This window comes from Ambystoma mexicanum, chromosome 10 (assembly GCF_040938575.1).
Source record: "Ambystoma mexicanum isolate Mex_15411 chromosome 10, UKY_AmexF1_1, whole genome shotgun sequence".
Lineage (NCBI taxonomy): Eukaryota > Metazoa > Chordata > Amphibia > Caudata > Ambystomatidae > Ambystoma > Ambystoma mexicanum.
This window is the reverse complement of record NC_090932.1, coordinates 1,366,963,454-1,366,982,335: the sequence shown is the minus strand read 5'-3', so window position 1 is coordinate 1,366,982,335 and position 18,882 is coordinate 1,366,963,454. Positions and strand designations below refer to the sequence as shown.

Sequence of the window (18,882 nt, the reverse complement as noted above, 5' to 3'; positions counted from 1 at the left end):
TGTTAAGCAGCATAGCTGGCTTCTGATCCATTTCATCCAGGATATGCTCTCTGAATGGCTCATTACTTCTTGCATTCAGAGTATTTGAGGCATTAGCTTCACACTGTATCTTTTCTCCAAATAAGGGCTGTATGTTAGTATTCAATTTTACTGACAGGTACAAGGTCTGACAGCGATATGACAGTCATTCCATGTCCCTGATCTCAACATGTCTGCTACACATGAAAATGTGCATACTGAATATTAGCCTATGTCACGGATTGGCAAACTGTGGCTCTCCAGATGTGTTGGATATTGACTCTTATCATCCATACACACTCATAAAGAATTCATACGTACACACATGCATGCATACCTAAATACATACAAAGAGTTTCTACACTTACAAGCTCCTCATCCTCAGCTCAGTGGAAGTGCACACTGAGCTGGATGCTGCGTCCCTTGTATCTGTCATTGCCTGTCAGTTGGCATGCATGATGCATATTGTTTTCTCCCAGGTGAGTGGTGGTGGGACTAGACTTCCTATGCTCTGCTGGCCTTGCATTACTGCAGTCTACATCTTCTGCATGGAACCCTGTATTATAAACCACACTATCACAAGTCCCTGCTCAAAGGCAAACAGGCAGCTCAGTCCCATCCAACTATGACCCCAGCCTGACTTTCTACACCCCAGGTGAAAGATGTAAGCTTAGAATTGAAATCAAAATATACGTCTTTGCGCCTAAAACAAGGTGACATCGCCCTTGCACCCCAAAACACCCAAAACACCATCCACTACTGGACTCTATGTATGGGATTTATAAAGTACATCCATAGCTGGGAAGCAACAGAATGCTGGACACAGGGGACACACCCAAGCTTTTACAGGTAGGTTCAATGGTAGTAGAGATAGTTGGAATGCGAATGGTTTCAGGGGGAGCCAGATAAGTAGGGCTCGGTGGATCAATCAGTGATTAATAAGATCTTCTTTAAAAAGTAGGGTATTTACGTCTTTCCAGAAGTGTACTAATTAGTACACCCCTCATATGCTTATACCAAGCCTGACCTATTGACTTTGCTAATACTTGGTTCACATATGTGGCAGAATTATCTGTCCTGTGTTCATTGCATCTCCATCTCTCATACTGAGCAGGATTTGAAGACCGATTATATATTCCCAGCAGGTGGTTGTGCAACATGAAAAGCGTTGCCCATCACAAAAGCACTGCCTCCAATTCTGTGTGCTGTGTGTCTTACCATAAGATCCTTATCGCAGGAAACATGTACTAAGCCGTAATAGATGAGGGAACGTGATAGTGGCGTTCTGTGGAATACACTAAGGCATTGACTATGCTGCCTAGGGCTGATGAGAATTGTAGTTAAAACATCTGCAGAGCCAAAGGTTGCAGACCTAGCAGTGGAAACACAAGCAGTGACGTTTTTACAACTAGGCCCAGGCCTAAGGCCGCAGATTGCAAGCAAAGTGGCATTTTTATAGCAGTTTATTTACTATTAATTACACTTTTTTGTGTTTCTTTGAGTCTGGTTGATAACTACATTTCCTTTCTCACAATGCCAGGCTCATGGTCTTTTTGCGTTTTTATGGTAGATGAACGGCTATTAGCAGTCATGCACTGTGACAGCCAGAGGATTTGCTGTCCAAACTTTATATATGTTTGATATTTACAAAGACGTTATTTTTAGTGTGACTTTTGTGGGGGGAAAAAGGAAATGTGTACCAAACCCGTGTGCATACGGTATGTAGTAATTCAGTCATACAACTCTCATGGACATACATTTTCTTTCCCCAAAATGCCCCTTGATATGCAAAACATTCAGAACATCATGCGTCGTATTACTGCAACTCCACATTAGCACTGGAAATCTTTCATACACACAAACACACAAACGCTGTTAAGCGCACATTGTTATGTTCAAATATACATGACACACATTTTTTCAGACATTGCAAAAATTAGGATTTACCCTCCAGAAAAGATAAGGTTATACATTGTGCATCATGTTTACAATATTAAACTCATGCTTATGCTAAAGTCAAGCATAGAGTTCCCACAGGTGGGCACTAAAAGTATATTCAGAAGTGAACACTACTTTCCCTCCGAGTGACCCGCCCCACATTTAAGTAGTCTGTGGGCACCCAAAAGGAAAATGCATGAAAAAGATTGTACAGAAGTTAAAATAGCAAAGAGAAAATCTAAATGCATAATTGGATAAAAAAAAAGCTTGTGAAATGAGACACAAAGCAAAAGAAGGGTGAGAGAGAACAAAACAGGGTGTCAAAGGTACACACTGTGTTTCACAGCTATCAAGAAGAAACTTCTGAAGTGTGTTGTCCAGTAAGCCATGTTTATAGAAGCTGTCCAGTGCTAAGCGGGAAAATGGCAGCCCTGTTGGGTTTTCATGACATGCATCTACATGTTCAGTACTGCCAGGAGAACAACTGCAAGGTATGCCACACAACGCTTAACAGTTTATAAGTAACCTTTACATGAATTAGTAAAGGCTGTGGGCCTCATTACGACCCAGGCGGTAATCGTCCGTCATTACCGCCATGGCGTAATGAGCGTTTACGCCGTGGGGCGATGGCGTAAAGAGCGCCACATTACGACCCATCGCGCATGAGCATTACGCCATGGCGGTAATGCAATTAACGCCATGGCGGAAAAGGCCCCTACCGGCATCGTAAAGCGAGCAAGGTGCACTTCCGCCACCGTAAGTAGCGGCCACCGTAAGTAGCGGCCACCGTAAGTAGCGGCCACCGTAATTTGCGGCGGCCGTAAAAAGCAGAACCGGAAATAGCGTCATCCCGCCGGAACGGGAAACAGCCCATCGGCCATCTTTAAAAACACAATCCATTGCCATCCTACCAAACAACACCAGACCCAACCCTGACACCTGTTCCAACCTATCACCCACCCATCCAAGTACCCGAAAATGCCTAAATCTGTGAAAAAGGCATGTGACAGCCAGCGCCAGGAGAGATTCAGCCGGGAGGAACTCTGCATGCTTGCGAAGACCCTGCAAGACAACGCAGGTGTCGTTTTCTCCCCGGAAATGACCAGGACAGCGATAGGGAAGAAGAAGGCCATCTGGGCCCTGGTGGATGAGCGTGTCAGCGCGGTGGGGACCGTACCCCGCACCCCACAGCAGTGCAGGAAGCGCTGGGATGACCTACGCATACGGGTCAGAGCCGTCATCTCTGCAAACCGCAACCTTGCCCTGGGTACCGGTGGAGGGTCGGAATCCCCCCTAAAACTCCAACCGTGGGAGGAGATCTGTGCAACCACGATTGGCATGGAATCCATTGAAGGCGTCGGAGGGATGGAAAGGGAAGCTCCGACATCAGGCGAAGAAGGTAGGTGCCTCAAACAAGACATGCCATAGTCACTGCAGTCCAATCATGTGTAGCACAAAGTTTCCCTAGAGTGTAAATGCAACACATATCAACACTGCCCATAGCCACATGCAAGCACCACCCTGTATACACTGCTGGCACCCGCATACCTGCATCCACATTCCACACTGAAAGGAGACAACCTGCATGGCACTGCCTGAAATCTGCCTCATCTACTGACCAGAATAATGTCAATCATTGTCATTCCAAAGTCCGCAGACCCATCAATAACGCCCTCCCTCCTTTGCTCCACCACAGGCACAGATTCACACCCAGAGGACCAGGACACCCCTGCGCCGAAGAGAGCCAAGAAGGCCATCAATGACGTCCCTGCACCCTCAACCTCAGCTGCAGTGAGGCAGACCCCACTACAAGCAGGTCCCACTGCAAGCATACCGGACGTCCCACCGGCAAGCACCCCTGTAGGCAGCAGGCCAGCAGCAGCTGCTCCACCTCCACCGACATTGCCTGCCACAGAAGGCACGGGGTCAGCGGCCAGCAGCAACATCGGTGAGACAGCTGCAACAGCTGCATGTTCAGACTCAGACATGGAGCACGAGGTCAGAAGCCCCACTGACCTACTACATTCCCCCTGTTTCTCAGACGCCAGCCCCCATGAGGATCACACACAGGGGCACACAGAGGTAGAGGAGTGGCCTTCCACCCCATGCCCTGTCCACACTCCACAGGAGGGGAGCAGCCCCTCCATCACTCCACCAGCACTGGCCATGGGCCATCAGGGCCAGCAGTCCCTCGAGGACATCACAGAACGGCAGCATCAACTGTCCACGATGCTGAATGAGCATGCCGCGGAATGTGTGGGGGCTAGGTCTACCATTGAACAGGCCACGGAGACCCTAAGGGCCGAAGTAGCACAGAGCACTGCCACCCTGAGGGATGCCATGCAGGCCATGTCCAGGGACATCTGTGCTGAACTTGCCGCCTTGCGTCGTGCGCTCACTGAGCACACCCACACCCTACAGGACGTGCATGCACAGGGGCAGCCAGGGACATCCTCCACTGCCAGTTCTGCACAGAGCAGCCCCGTGCGACGTTCCGGACGTAACCTGTGCTCCACAGCCAGGGGTGCCCCGGGGGCCGGGAGAGGGGGCTTGTAACAGCCTGCGGCCACTGTCACAGGCATCTGTTGACACCTAGAGGGGGTGTGTTGGGGTGTGCAGGGGGGAGGTGGGAGGGGTGTGTTGGGGTGTGCAGGGGGGAGGTGGGAGGGGGTGTGTTGGGGTGTGCAGGGGGGAGGTGGGAGGGGGTGTGTTGGGGTGTGCAGGGGGGAGGTGGGAGGGGGTGTGACACGACATTTCATAGTTTCAATACACTTTTTTCTTTCAAAAAAAGTAATGTGTGGACATTTTCATTGCGTATGTGTGCTTTATTGGTGTACAGTCCACAGTGTGCATGTCCCAGAGACACACAGTGCCCCAAGTGCAGTCTCCATGTGATAAACACCAGCCGTGTGTGCTAGAAGCAGTGGTCGATGATACTTTGGCGCATTGCACGCCCCTCCTGTGCATCGCCTCCTCCATGGGGTGCCGCCCCATCTGCACCCTCCTCATCCTCATCGTCAGGTGGTTGCAGTTCTGCGTCAGGGGGCAGGGGCACATTCCGTCTGACGCACATATTGTGTAGCATGACACATGCCATGACGATCTTTGCCACCTTCTCATGGCCATACAGGAGTGCCCCACCAGACCTGCTGAGGCTTCGGAACCGTGCCTTCAATAGGCCGAATGTCTGCTCTATGACCACACGAGTACGTGTATGTGCACGGTTGTAGTCCTCCTCGTGCTGGTTCTGCGGGTTCCGGACTGGTGTAAGGAGCCACCTCTTCAGGGGATAGCCTGCATCACCTGTATGTAGGCGAGAATGTATGTGTCAGTCATGTCGTCTGATCAGGAACATGATGTTCCACCATGGCTCGCATCCAACTGTTACTTTGGCTCACTTCTACATGCACTGATTGATTCACACAATGCAACCAGTATATGCTCATGGCTCCCATGGCCTGTTTTGCATGCCATCACCCAATGTATGCAGAGGGGTTGTGTGCATTGTGAGTGCCCATCCTCTGTCTCCGTTCTCTGTGTTACTCACAGCCAGGTGGAGTATGCATCACCCCCCCCCCTTTCTGCCAGGTGGAGTATGCATCGGTACGTCATTCACCTGCCCACTTCCATGACATTGGACTCACCGAGTAGCCAGGATCTTGGCCCTGCATGTCGCTCCATGTAGCGTGGTATTGTGGAGTTCCTGAGGACCATAGAATCATGGGTTGATCCGGGGAATCGGGCACAACAATGTGTGATGATCTTGTTGGAGTCACAGACCATTTGCACGTTGATTGAGTGGAACTGTTTCCGGTTGCGGTACGGTACCTCCATGGCACGTGGAACCACCAATTCCACATGGGTGCAGTCGATGGCACCAATGCAACCGGGTATGCCGGCTAGTGCATGGAAACCCACTTTGGTGTTTGCAATCTCCTGGGCAGTCCGTGGTAATGAGATGTGGTCGTCTGTCTGCTTGAGGAGGGCATCGAGCACTTGGATGAGTGTTCGTGAGAATAATGGTTGTGAAATGCCATGCAGGTGCCCCACTGTGTGCTGGTAGGTGCCTGTGGCCAGGAAGTGGAGTACAGACACTACCTTCAGTAGGGGGGGGATGGCGGTTGGGCTTTCTATCATGCTGACGATGTCGTTTTGTGTCATGTCTACGATGGCGGTGATGGTGTCCCGGTCCAAACGGTACAGGGTGTGGATCTGCTCAGCAGTGAGGTTGAATGGATTGGCTCTGATGCGTGGGATTGGGGGCTGCCTGCGTGGTGGCACTGGCTGTGCTGGTGGGGCTTGCTGGGCCTGCCTTGCCCTCCTTCTCCTCCTGCGTCTCCTCTGTGCTGCCTGTTGTTGTTGTTGCTGTTGTAGCACATGCATTGCTATCAGGTCCTCCAGCCCCAACATTGCTAGTCGTATTGGTATCATTGTGGAGTGTGACTGGGTGTGGGAAGGGGTGGGGTGTGCTCTTTTTGTACTTCCTGAGTCTGTATTGCCTTCACCTGTGCTGTTTCTGTGCACCTGTGGCAGCTGCATTCACTTAACATGGCCCTTTACGGTTGGTTCGCGATGGCGTTATTAGCACCATGGCGGTAAGGTACTTAACGGGCTGGGTGATGGCGTTAGGTGCATGTCCGCTTGGGTCAGCATTTGCGTACCTTTCCGCCATGGCGCTAAGTACAGTGTGGGCGGTCGCGTGCGCGCACCCTTAGCGCAGTTAGCGGCAGCGTTAACTACGATGCCGCTAATGGCATCGTAGTTAACGGTCACGGGTCATGATCGGACCTGGCGGAAAACGATGGCGGTAACCATTTACCGCCATCGTTTTTCACTTAGCGCCAGGGTCGTAATGAGGCCCTATGGATTTTAGATACATGGCAGGACTTTTACTGTGAATCAGTTCCTCAAATGACAGCAGGAAGGAATCTATAAACCACAAGTCTTAAAATGCTCGCATGTATTGCATGTAATCAGTCCCAAGGAGTTAACAAAAACATTTTAAAATGCCACAAATGCAAGATGGCAAGCCCCATAGCATTACCCACAAAGGTAATGTTGTGTGCAAAGCCTGACCCACTGCTCACTTTTATTATTGGGGTGTTGGGTAATGATGTAATGATGTAAGCAACATGTACTAAATTGTTTATAAAAGAATCCTGCACTGCACAGCTACTGAGAATAATGTTGCTCCCCACCCGTGAATGTTTAGGGTCATGCTTATCTATCACTCCACTATGCGAATGCCCAGACAAAAGTTCCTAGTAACTTCTCCCTGTCTCTACTCCATTGAGGTCTTAATACCCAAGCAGTTTCTAAATTTAACTTGCGATGTTACCATCTTTTAATTGCGTTCCAGCCAAAGGGCTTGGAGGTGCATGGCCTGCAGCAGCCTTATCTCTGTTATGCCCCTTGTTATGCTAACACAAGAGCAGTAACATCTCATTAGACCTGTGAGAATAAGACTGTTCTTTTTAACCAAGATTTCTTTAATATGTGCTTTATCATCTGACTACATTTCATATTTAAAGTTTACCATTTTACAAGAACGCATATAGAAACTGTTAGTTAAGTTGTCTGAAACCTTCATATTAGAGACTGGTTTAGGTGCTTCTCATGAGGTGACAGGTGTCAGGTGTCAACTCGCAAGAAACCAGATATTACCATTGAAACCGAAATTCCTAATTTCAACCCTCTCACTTGTATGCATTCGGCAGACAGCATGCATTCTGCTCTCTTCCTCTTAAAGATGTCTCTCTTACCTAACCCAAAGAAGGCAATTGGCCTCAACAAGTAGCTCTAGTGCACTCAACAGGGGAACACCCTTTTTTCTCCAAATCTTGGGAAGCAGAGATCAGAAAACAGTCTTTAACCTAACATGTCATTGAAGATAACAGGCTTGAATTCGAGTGGAAGCAATACATTTTGAATTGATGTTATTATAGAGCCAGTCTGGGACAAGATGGTGGTGAAGATATGATATGATATGGCATTTATAACGTGCCTATACACAAGTGTTTCAAGGCGCGATGAGGCAGGGGAGGGAAAACAGTGGAAAGACAGACAACGATCCCACTAGGCCAGGTGTCATTCAGATCGCGGAAGTGCAGGGGTAGGGAGAAAGGGAAAAGTGCCTGGGGGAATGGAGAGGGGGAAGTGCTGTCACGATCCACTTCCTGAAACCCCCCCCCGGCAGGTCCATGGGCCAGGAGGGGTCTCAGCTCGGACCCCCAACAAGCTTAGGCATCCTTTGCCTAGGCCTTTGGCACCAAGCTCATACTTAATGAAGACTTGTGCTTGGGAACTACTTTATTTCAGTGCCAGTTAACATGGAGGCATCCACATAGCTTGGCTCCTTGGAACCAATCTATGCGGTATAGTGTTTTGGGTGTGGTAGCCTAGGGACTATTTTACCTGGACTACTTTCTTGATGCTATTTAAACCACACCCGACTTGGATAGCACGCTTCGCGTTACTTTGCAAATCCTGCAACGTGACGCTCATCGTGTTCAGCTGCATCTGCGAACCTCGGAAGAGCAGCATCTGAAAAACTAAAGGACATCGTTAATAGCAGCAGCTTACCTGTGATTCCACCGCTATCTGCCCTCCGCTCCTGCAAACAGCATCCAAGGAACAGCGAGCCTCCCGGACCGTCGGATCTGCAAAAAGGAGAGAAACAGGACATTAGACATTTTACTATTGTGCCGGCAGCTTACCTCACGAGTCGCCCAGCGACTAGCATCGCCTTGGGACTTCTTGCTCCGGATGAGCACCGCAACCTACGGGAACAAAAGACAACAGATTAGCAAAGGCAAGGCATCATAGCGCTGCACATAGAGCCTACTTACCGCATCAAGGCACTCTCGAAGCACCATCACCTGCCGGCGAGTCCCAATTCAGCCAACGTTCCACAGCGAACTTCCGCACACCTAAGGAGAGAGAAAAGACATTATTTAAATCCAAGAAAGACATACAGTATAACAGTAATAAGACCTACCTGAAAGACTACAAAGGGCCTGCATCAGTGAAGTAACTAGATTGCACTCGCCCACAAAGGACAACGCGCCCCTGCCAAGAAGGAAGGATGGAGAGCACGCCAAAACCCATAACAAGGTGAGGAAAGGTCCGGGGAGGGACTGCAGAGCTTACGGGGTGTTGGGAGCTCTTACCCCAGTTGCCCAGTCTTGAACATTGCCCACATGTTTTCCAGGCAGAACATCTCCGCTGATTATACCTGGGAGCGGCTGAGAAGGGTACCAGAGTCCCCACAGCTGGGTGGCGTCCCCGTGGATACCAGGTGAGCGTAACAGTGCAGTACATGGGATAGAAGAATAAATACGATAGGTAAAAGCGGCCTGATGGTGGCAAGTGCAAGGTAGGGCAGACATAAGTGCTGGTAGGGGGGACTGTAGGGATACAGAAAACCAGTCCCTAAGTGTGGGGGTTGCCAGGGAGGCAGGGCAGGAGTGCAAAAGGCGGGACCTGGCCCCAAGATCAGAAAGGGTGGCCAGGTAACCAATGCAGATTCGGCCGGGGATTTCAGCAGCTGAGAGGGGCAGAGAAAGCAGAAGCAAAGAGACAGGTTTTGAGATGGTTCTCCTCAAGTTTCAGGGAGGCAGGAAGGCTGTTCCAGAGGGAGGCCCCTGCCAAAGAGAGAGATCGACCACCAACGCGTTGCTTGGAGAAGCGGCTGACCCTGAGGGATTTGGAGGCAGATGAGCGAAGAGCCCGAGAAGGAAGGTATTTAGGAAGAGAAAGTTGAAGGTAATGCGGCCCCAGAAGGCCTTGTGGATACTGCAGAGGGTTTTGAACTTAATCCTTGCAGCCACTGGGAGCCAGTGCAGAGATTTCAGTCCTGGAGATATATGATCCCTGGGCTTGAGCCGAAGGACAAGCCTCGCAGTCCTGTTTTGGATAAGTTGCAGAGGCCGGAGAGTAGAGGCAGGCAGGTTTAGATAGAGGCTTTTGCAATAGTCCAGCCTGGAGAGAACCAGGGCTCTGGAGACGGTAAGCTTCTAGGAGAAGGAGAGCAGAGGAAGAATACCTCTGAGGAAGAGGTGTGGTTTGTGCAAGGGGCAGAGTCTGGTGATGGGGCGGAATCGGGTGAAGGTGCAGAGTGGCAGAGAGGGTGTAAAGTTAGGGGTTGTGCATGCACATACTTGGACCAGGGGCATAGAATGCCTAAATACGACATTGCACACAAGAGTAGAATGAAAAATGTTGCGCCCATGATTGGAGTGTGCTGTATGTAATGCGAACGTCATTCCTTCTCTTTGGAGTGCCTGCCTTCCTACACTGCAGTAACTTTTGTATACCCAAATTATGGGCTTCCTGTGCCCCCACTAAAAATAGAACATCTTAGTTTAGAATAATAAATAAAACTTGGTAGACAGTATGTATTTTTTTTTAAACTATCAATGGCGGTCTTTGAAATATTCCCTCTCCCTGGTCTAATTGTTCTCTAGTCTGCTAAGAGCTAACCCATTTTGAAGAAACAATGTGTGATTAATGATTTACTAACTTCTTAACAACGCAGCAGTACACCCAGGCCAAATGCATGACTATGATTTATTCAGATGTTGGGTTGCTTGCATGAGCGCTTTTTGCAGCGTGTATACTACACAGAGAGACACACACAGCTGTGAGGATGAGATGCACCCATCGAGAGCCCAGAGAACAAACAGGCATTTTTGTTTCAGGAAAAACGAAACCACTAGGATACAGCACTAGCCTCGTCTATGTGACTAGTATTCAAACTGGTGAATTAATGTAGACATTGTGTATAGGCAACTACTAGGTCATTTACAAATAAGTACATACATCAACATACGTTGACATACATCGGACCAAATTGAAGTGGGTCTTATTGGGCTGTGATAAGATCAGGTTTTTGCTGCAAAGTTTTTGTAAATATAAGCATCCCATGAATTTCAAGTGTTCATACCTTTTTTTTTGTACTCACTGAAAATATTATGCTGACATGGTAAAATACATAGCTTTTGAAATCCCACAGTCTTCTTCAGACTGTGGTCACAGAAGGACTACAGTAATAAAACAAAAAAACAAGTATGGACATTATTTTCACACAAATCCTTATGAGGTCCACCTGCTTTATGATTTATTTCTTTATTTATTTGTTTATTTGTAAGGCACCCGGAGCCCGCAGGCATAAGGGCGGACATGCACACAAAGATAACAAAAGAGAAAACAAAACAGAGTAAAGGAGACGGTCATAAAGCTCCTGAGACCACTACTTGAAAAGTATAAACTTGAGTGTTTTCCTAAAAGGGAACAGCTTTTCCACCAGTCTCAGATCACAGGGAAGAGAATTCCACAGCTGAGCTGCAGAGACTGGGAAAGATTGACCAAGACTCTTAGCACCTTTGAAAATTGGATAGGAGACAAGGGCCAGGCCGAATGAGCGCAGTCTTCTTCCGGTGCGTAACGAGTCACTGCAGATTTAAGATAAGATGGAGCGTTGCGAAAAAGACAGCGGTGGACAATGGTAAAGGTTTTAAATTTAATGCGATCCTGTATGGACAGCCAGTGCAGATCTTTCCGATTTTTTGAATTGTGCTCATTCCATGGGAAAAGTTTTATAATTCGCACATCATCAATCTGAATTCGCTGACATCTTTATATACTGGTGTTGTTTGACACAAGAAGTAGCGCATTACAGTAGTCTAGCCTTGGTAGGACAGTCGTGCAGCTGATGGTAGCAGCATTCTTGTTTCAATCAGAAATGGTCTTATATTTCTGAGAAGTCGGAGGTGATAATTTCAATTTCTGCTGATCATGTTGGTGTGTTCGTCCGTGTTGAGTGAGGCTTCCAGAATGACACCCAGGGTGTTTACCTTATGTTGAACTGGGATACTGATGTTATTTATAGCAAAGCTATCGTAATGTGCACTGAGCTTGCCCCTGGCCTGGGAAGAGCCAATAAAGAGCAACTCGGTCTTCCCTCCATTAATGTGCATCCAATGTTCTGACTTCCACAATTCAATCTTATTGAGGAGTCAATGTAGTTTGGAAGAGTCTAGGGAGTAGTCCTGGCTGAGTTCCATAACCAGTAGCATGTTGTCCACGTAGTTGGTAAATAAAAGACTCCTAGGCTCTCTAAAAGGGAGCAGAGAGGGTGAATGTAAATGTTAAACAGCACAGGTGACAGACTGGCAACTTGCGGAGCTCCACAGAGGATGTATGCCAGAGGTGAAAAAACATCTCCCTTATGGATTCTGGAGATGCGGTGGAACAGAAAAGATTGAATCCATTTGATTGGTCCACTGGAGCAATTTCCAATGGATTCTAGAGCCTGGAGAAAGCGTGTGTGGTCCAGATCAAAGGCTGCAGATAGGTTTAAGAGAAGCAGCAAGGCTCTCTTGCCGTTCTCCATTATCCCCAGTGTTTGAGAATGTAGATCTATTAGATCTGTTTCCGTAGTATAGGCGGGCCTCAAACCTAATTGGCCCCCATGCAGGATGTTATTGGCCTCGACATAGGATTGAAATTGTGCAGTGGCCAGTTTATTTAGGCTCTTCAAAAAAAATGGCAATGTGTTATTGGCCTGCGATTTGTTGGGTTTCTGGGGTCGAGGCCTACTTTTTTAGGGAGGGGAGTGACAGTAATTGCTTTGATGGAGAGCGGGATGTGCTTGTTCCGGGAGGAAGCATTGACAAACCGTGTCAGGAAGCAGGGTTTTGGGCGCAAGTGGTGGGTTTCATACATGTAAGTAACTTCTGCATATCTGATACCACAATCGGGCTGAAAGAAAATGTGTGGATGGCCCGAGGGGCCCTCAAGGCCATGGGAGGGTTAACAAGGGGTTTTGGGGTGGATTGGGCTATAAGAGCCTGGTCCCTTGCTTTGCCAGTTTTTGCTTCAAAGGCCGCCTGAACCATCCTTCCGTTTGACGCTGAGGGCACATGGGAGGTGGCAGTGGAAGCATGTTTTACCAGGGATTTAAACATTTGGAAAAGTTTTCCCAGTTTATCAGATGTGTCTACAATTTGGGTGTTGAAAACCTTTTTTTTGTTTCAGTTATTTTTAATGTATGACTTTTATCTGTTGCTTCCATAGTTCCTTATTCTCTTTGGTCGGGAGTTGCCATATAGCCTCATGGAGCGTTTGAGCTTCTTTAAAACAGATAGTTAGGGGGTGAACCAGTGTTGGTGCCTTGGATTTGCTCTAACAACCACCTCACCAATAATTAAAATCATCCAGGAATAAAGTAGAGCTGTTAGAACCACTACATTTGCTCAGCAGATGTATGATTTTGTCATGGAAGTCTGGCATGGTTTGCGGGGGCGACAGATCAAAACAAAGTTAATGCATGATTGGGGGGTAGTTGTCATCTTAAGATCTTAAGATCTAGTATTTCACAGCCTGAGCATTTACATTGGGACAGGAAGAGCCGAAGTTCAGATTTGGCAATAATTGCCACTACTCCGCCTCTGCCTATCTTCATGTTCTTGCTAAAGAAAGAATAGCCTTTGGGAAAGGCAATGTTAGGCATGGGACCACTAGAATCAGTACCCCAGGTTTTGGTAATGCACATCAAGTCCAGATCTTTTTGGACGAGAAGGTTGTGTGCATTCTGGGCGTGACTGTTGAGCGATCTTGTGTTTAAAAGAGCCATCTTAAACTGTTTGCTAGGTGTGGCCTGGAACGTGGAAGTGTTTTTAGCAAAGCTTGGTTAGAGGACTCCCCTGGTTCAATAACTGAGGTAACAGTATCCTGAGGTGGGCTGCTAGCTTGACAGGGGCTCAGCAGAATAAAAAGAGTAACTTGTCCTACTGCATGATTTTCAATGGAAGGTATGTCTAAAGCATAAGACTGACCTGAGAAATCTGTTGTATCAAAGGTTGACGTTTCGTTGGGAGGTAAAGGCTGAAAAGTCTGATCGGGCGGTTGCAATTTTAGTTTGACATATTTGTGTATGATGGTTTCGTTCAGTTTGGTTTAGTTTCTTTATGTAAGCTTTTCCAACCTCTGAGCAGTAAGAAAGAGATCCATCACAGTGGATATGCCCATTTTGAGTGCCAGAGGGAGACGCACTGAAAAGAGGGGAAGGAAAGAAGCAGAGAACTAGATCAGAATTATATAGCTACTTACTAGATATTGGATCAGGGATGTAAATCAAGAGGTGACAGTTGATCCGGCGATTGTCATCGAGGACCGGCAAAGACCAGCTGGTTACTGAAAGCGCCGGCGCTGAAGCGTTTGACATATCAATAAGTAGCGTTAGGGTGTCTGGGAGATGTAGTTCCCAGGCCACGTCGAAACTACAAAGATAGCAATTCTAACAAGGAAAGTAAGCATAAGTGAGAGTGCTTTATTTCGCTACCAATAACACACAAAAGATCGTACTTCCTTTGCAGGCTTAAAGGTATCAATCCGCACATTAGTAGATATAATAAAGAAAACTGCAGCCTTAAATTGCCTCAGTGGCTCACTAGAACCTACAATTCAGCTACAAGTCTAGGAAGTCAAAATCAGCCAGGTTTGCAAACCATCAACATCCCTATTGGACGTGTGAGCCCAAGAGGAGGTAAGCAATCAATCTAGGTGCATAATGATGCATAAAGCAGGCAAACCCCATAGGGATCCATTGTAAACATTATCTGTAGCTTTTACAATTACAATTAAACCCTGCCCAACATACATGTTGGACAGGGTGTAATGCTGTGCGAAGTTATTAAATACTGCCTGCAGTGCTCTAATGCCAAACAGCGTTTCATTTTAATTGTGAACACTGCTTACCATGCACACAAGGTAAGCAGTGTTCACAATTGAAATTAAGCCCTGTCCAACATGCAAGCATGTCGGGCAAGGTTTAACTGTAATTGTGAGCACAGCTTGCCAGTGGGCATGGCAAGTAGCACGCACAATTAAAATGAAACACTGCTTGGCATTAGAGCATTGCTGGCAGTATTTAATCACTTCGCACAGAAGAGCGTAAATGATGAAAATTTGGCAGCAGGGGGCTGCCTACATCTATGCCAACACGGAACATCTCTGCCGCAAACTTGCTCATTTCATTAAAATGAGCTGCAATGTGTGTAAAGCATTACGGACAGTTACTTGTAAAGTTGGACATAAGCAGTTGAACAAAATCATTGATGGCATTTCAGAGGAATCTTGAAATGTTAAGGTTATAAATGTATGGTTTGAAAGCATGATGTGCTGTTATGCCTTCACTTGACAATGAGTTCAAATAGTTGTCAGTCCTACACAGTGAAGCCATTGCACCCCACCATGGGAGTTTTATATCTCACTGTTTACTTTGACATTTAGCATGGGGATATCCATATCTGCATATTCGCATCTTTGAGAAAATATGCATAGTTTCTGGATGGTGGTTAGTGGAGGCAGGCCGCATGAAAATAACAATATGTACCCCACACATTACTTTGTAATGGGTAAGAAACAGCTACATGGACCTTCACTGAAGGATTTTAACATCAAGTAAATAGGGCCTCATTACAAGCTGGGTGGCAAGTGGAAAAAGTAACAGAAATATTGACACTTTTACCACTCCTACAAATTAGAGGTCTCAGAAATTGGGCGCAAAATCTGACGGGTGGAATAAGTAGCATTGGAATCACTGTTGGTGGAATTAGGGCAGAAAACCGTCAGATTACTGCCATAAATACAAATGGTAATCCTGCCATATTACAAGTGGAAGTACTGCCAAAATACCACTAAAATGGTTGATAATGCCTCCAAAAACACAATCATTGTTCATGGGTATTGGTCTGTTTGGGCATAACCCTTGATGGTGATACTATGGCGATTTTGCTAGGCCATTTACTGACTTTTCCCCGTGCATTGGCAGGAAATGGCTTGTTGACATAGTCCTTGACTGAAGTGAGGAATCATGTACCTGCATTCATGTATACCAGGATAGCCTGCAGAGTTTCCTAAGGTCACTCTGTAGCCAGCGGAAAGTGGGTGAGGGGTCATGGCCTATTTCTTGAGTCTTGGGCTAGGCATTATGGGACATGTAGCATGCTCACATGTATTCACATACCTGTCCACATGTGTGCTTCTGCCCACATAATTATCAGATTGACTACTTACCCAAATGCCAGGTACACTGTTCCCGGTGTTTGTTTTAATGTAAACTGGAAGGGTACTCTTTCACAGGACCTGGGCATCATGAGTGACACCTGGAAATCAGGTACATCAGTGGTTAATGAGGGGCTCACAGGTCATCTGAATGTTCTTAGCATGATTCTGTTTCCGGTTCCAATATGCAGGCTCTACTACGTTGCGGCCACTAATGCCACATATGTGCAATCCAGTGCAGCTATGACATTGGGGAACGGGGTGATGGTTTAGAGCTGTGCCTTTGCAGTGTGCACCTGAGCCTGAGTGGTAGGCAGGGATATGTGCTGATGGGCATACCTCATGAGCCCAATCAACACTTGCTCTGGAAGTTTTTTGAGAATGTTGGCTGGGGCATCCCATGCAGCATCTCAACAATGTTGTGGAAGGTGCCTGTGGCACAGAAGTGGAGGATGGACATCAGCTTCCAGAGGGATGAGATGGCTGTTCTGATGATGATGGTGCACGGAAGATCAATCTCGAGGACTAACATTTCTCTCTCCTCCATTCTTCACTTGCAGCTCAAATTCACTGTTAACATGTAATGGTCACTACAGTTTGTTGGCTAAATCTTTGGTGATTTACATTTACCAGAAAGCTAGTAAAGATAGTGGATGTTTTAATAGAAAGTTCCATTCGACCAAGTGTAGTTACTAGGAATGCTGGCAGGTATAGTTCCATTCAAGATCAAGATTCCTAGCCCCCCCAAGACATTTTAACCAGTACACTCCAATTTGTCCACACCACCGGGTTTTAAAGAGGAGCCCACAAGACATCCCCCTTAATACATTCTGAATTTAGATCTCCCAACACAATAATTGATCCCCAAAAACATATAATTACAAACATCAATACAGATCAGCATTTGCTCTAAGAAGACACCCAGTTCACAGATTCCTGCATGCCAATATACATTAACAATTAAAAGGTTCCAGGCATCCCTCAGTGCGATCTTTACATGTGTAGCCAGCACATTAAAACAAACATGTATACAATGAATGATTCTATTTAATTGCATGACGTATTCAAGGTTAATAAGTCACCAGACAGGTGGCACTGTGTCCTCGTTCAGCAGCCTGGAAATTAGATACATAACCATCTAAGGATGGAACACTCGTCAGCTAGATTTCTTGAAGAGAGTTAATACAATGCTTTGTAGCCATCTACCAATCTCAGCATTCATAAATAAATGTGTATGTCCACAAGTGTTCCAAGAAGTGAAGGTCAAATCGCTATCCGAGGACTTAGGGTTAGGTAGGATTAAAGGTATTCGGGGTGGGGGTGCGTAGTGCACTCACTAACCATGATCAATCTTCGGTCTGGTTAGAGGATTGGATCTTATTCTTAAGTGCCTGTATCTCTCGTATCAAGCCCCCACCATACTCAAGTGGCCTCTCTAAAGAGATGTAGGATGTTCGTATGATTCAGCACCATACATTTATTTTCTGGCAAAATACTTTCCACAAGAATATTAAATTGTCCATGTGCATTTTCTTTATGGGTCTACTAACCACCATGATTATCCAATTTTGGGATAGCATTAGGACCCACCGGGAAACACTGTGGATCCATGTCATTCTGAGTTTCTGCTCCATTGGCACCTTTCTAGGCCCTATAAGTTTGACATGTACGTGTCTGTCTATTTACCTCTTCCTTGTACCCCATGTCATAATTGCGATCATAGTCTTGTACCCCATGTCATAATTGCGATCATAGTCTGGCTGCATGTGAGTATCTCGAGTGGAACTCATAGCAGCTTGAGAGGGAACAATAAGAAGCAAAGAGCTTTGTGTTCCTACTGATGTAGCATTTCTTAGCTTAGTATTGTTTGCATCTTGGTCACTAGATTGCAAAGTTTGTTTTGCTGCTATGCAACCAAGGCTTTCTGCTATGGAAGAGTCGTCTGTTTGAACAACGTAGGAAACATAAAACTTCTCTGCATCCTAAGGCATTATATCTATATCAGGGTCCAGCACTATCTTCCTTGAGGCAGAGACTGTATTGCCCCCATTTTCAACATCTGTTTAGTTGTTATCTGTAGATCTTTCTAACACCGTGTTCACTGTCAGTTGAGATAACAGTGAGTGGACACACATTCACAAGGCTTGCTTGTTCAAACATGGCTGGGGTTTGTTCTTAGATTTCTTTAATTGTCTTCCTAGATTTTTCCTTACGGATATCACATTCAGCTTGCCCGTCTCCCAGTTTTTCTTACCAGTAACTGTGCTGCACTCCATGTCCACATCACTCAGATCTTCTAAATATATTACAATGTTAGGTGGAACACAGTCATTGCTTGACACACTAACCACCTCAGCACAGACTACCTGGCCAGCAGGGGGAAAACCACCACCTTCTGCTACAAGGGACACAGGAGGCTGTGAATGCACACCCTCATCCCAAATACCATACCCTCCCCACACCCTCTTGTCCAACACCATAACCTCCCCACAGCTTCGTGGCCTGCAGTCAGTCACATGTACATGTTTACTACATCTTGCTTTTCAAACCTTTGTTGGATTGGAGTCGTGGAACAACAATGCGCCACTGTGAGCCCATTGGTGGTGTGCTTCACACGTATCCCTCTGTCGAAGTAGCTGACATTTTAATTTGTGGCAGACATATGCTCTGCCAACTTCTGCACCCTTTGGCTGATCAGTATTGTGGTAGCTGTGCCACAAATACTTGCACAAACAGTCCAGGATAGTTGACACCCTCATGGGAGTGGCCCAGTTTTTGCTAGACAATCCGTTACACCCCCTCCTGCCACTGCTCAATCTGTGTGAGCCTCTCCCAGATTAAGTGTGTGTTGGGGTACTG

The 18,882-nt window shown here is 46.7% G+C and overlaps 1 protein-coding gene across 2 annotated transcripts in view; it reads left to right on the top strand.

The window, feature by feature from the left end:
* Nucleotides 1-18,882, top strand: part of GRK3 (G protein-coupled receptor kinase 3) — a 1,763,027-nt gene that overhangs the window by 560,088 nt on the left and 1,184,057 nt on the right. The gene's annotated exons all lie outside the window — the stretch shown is intronic.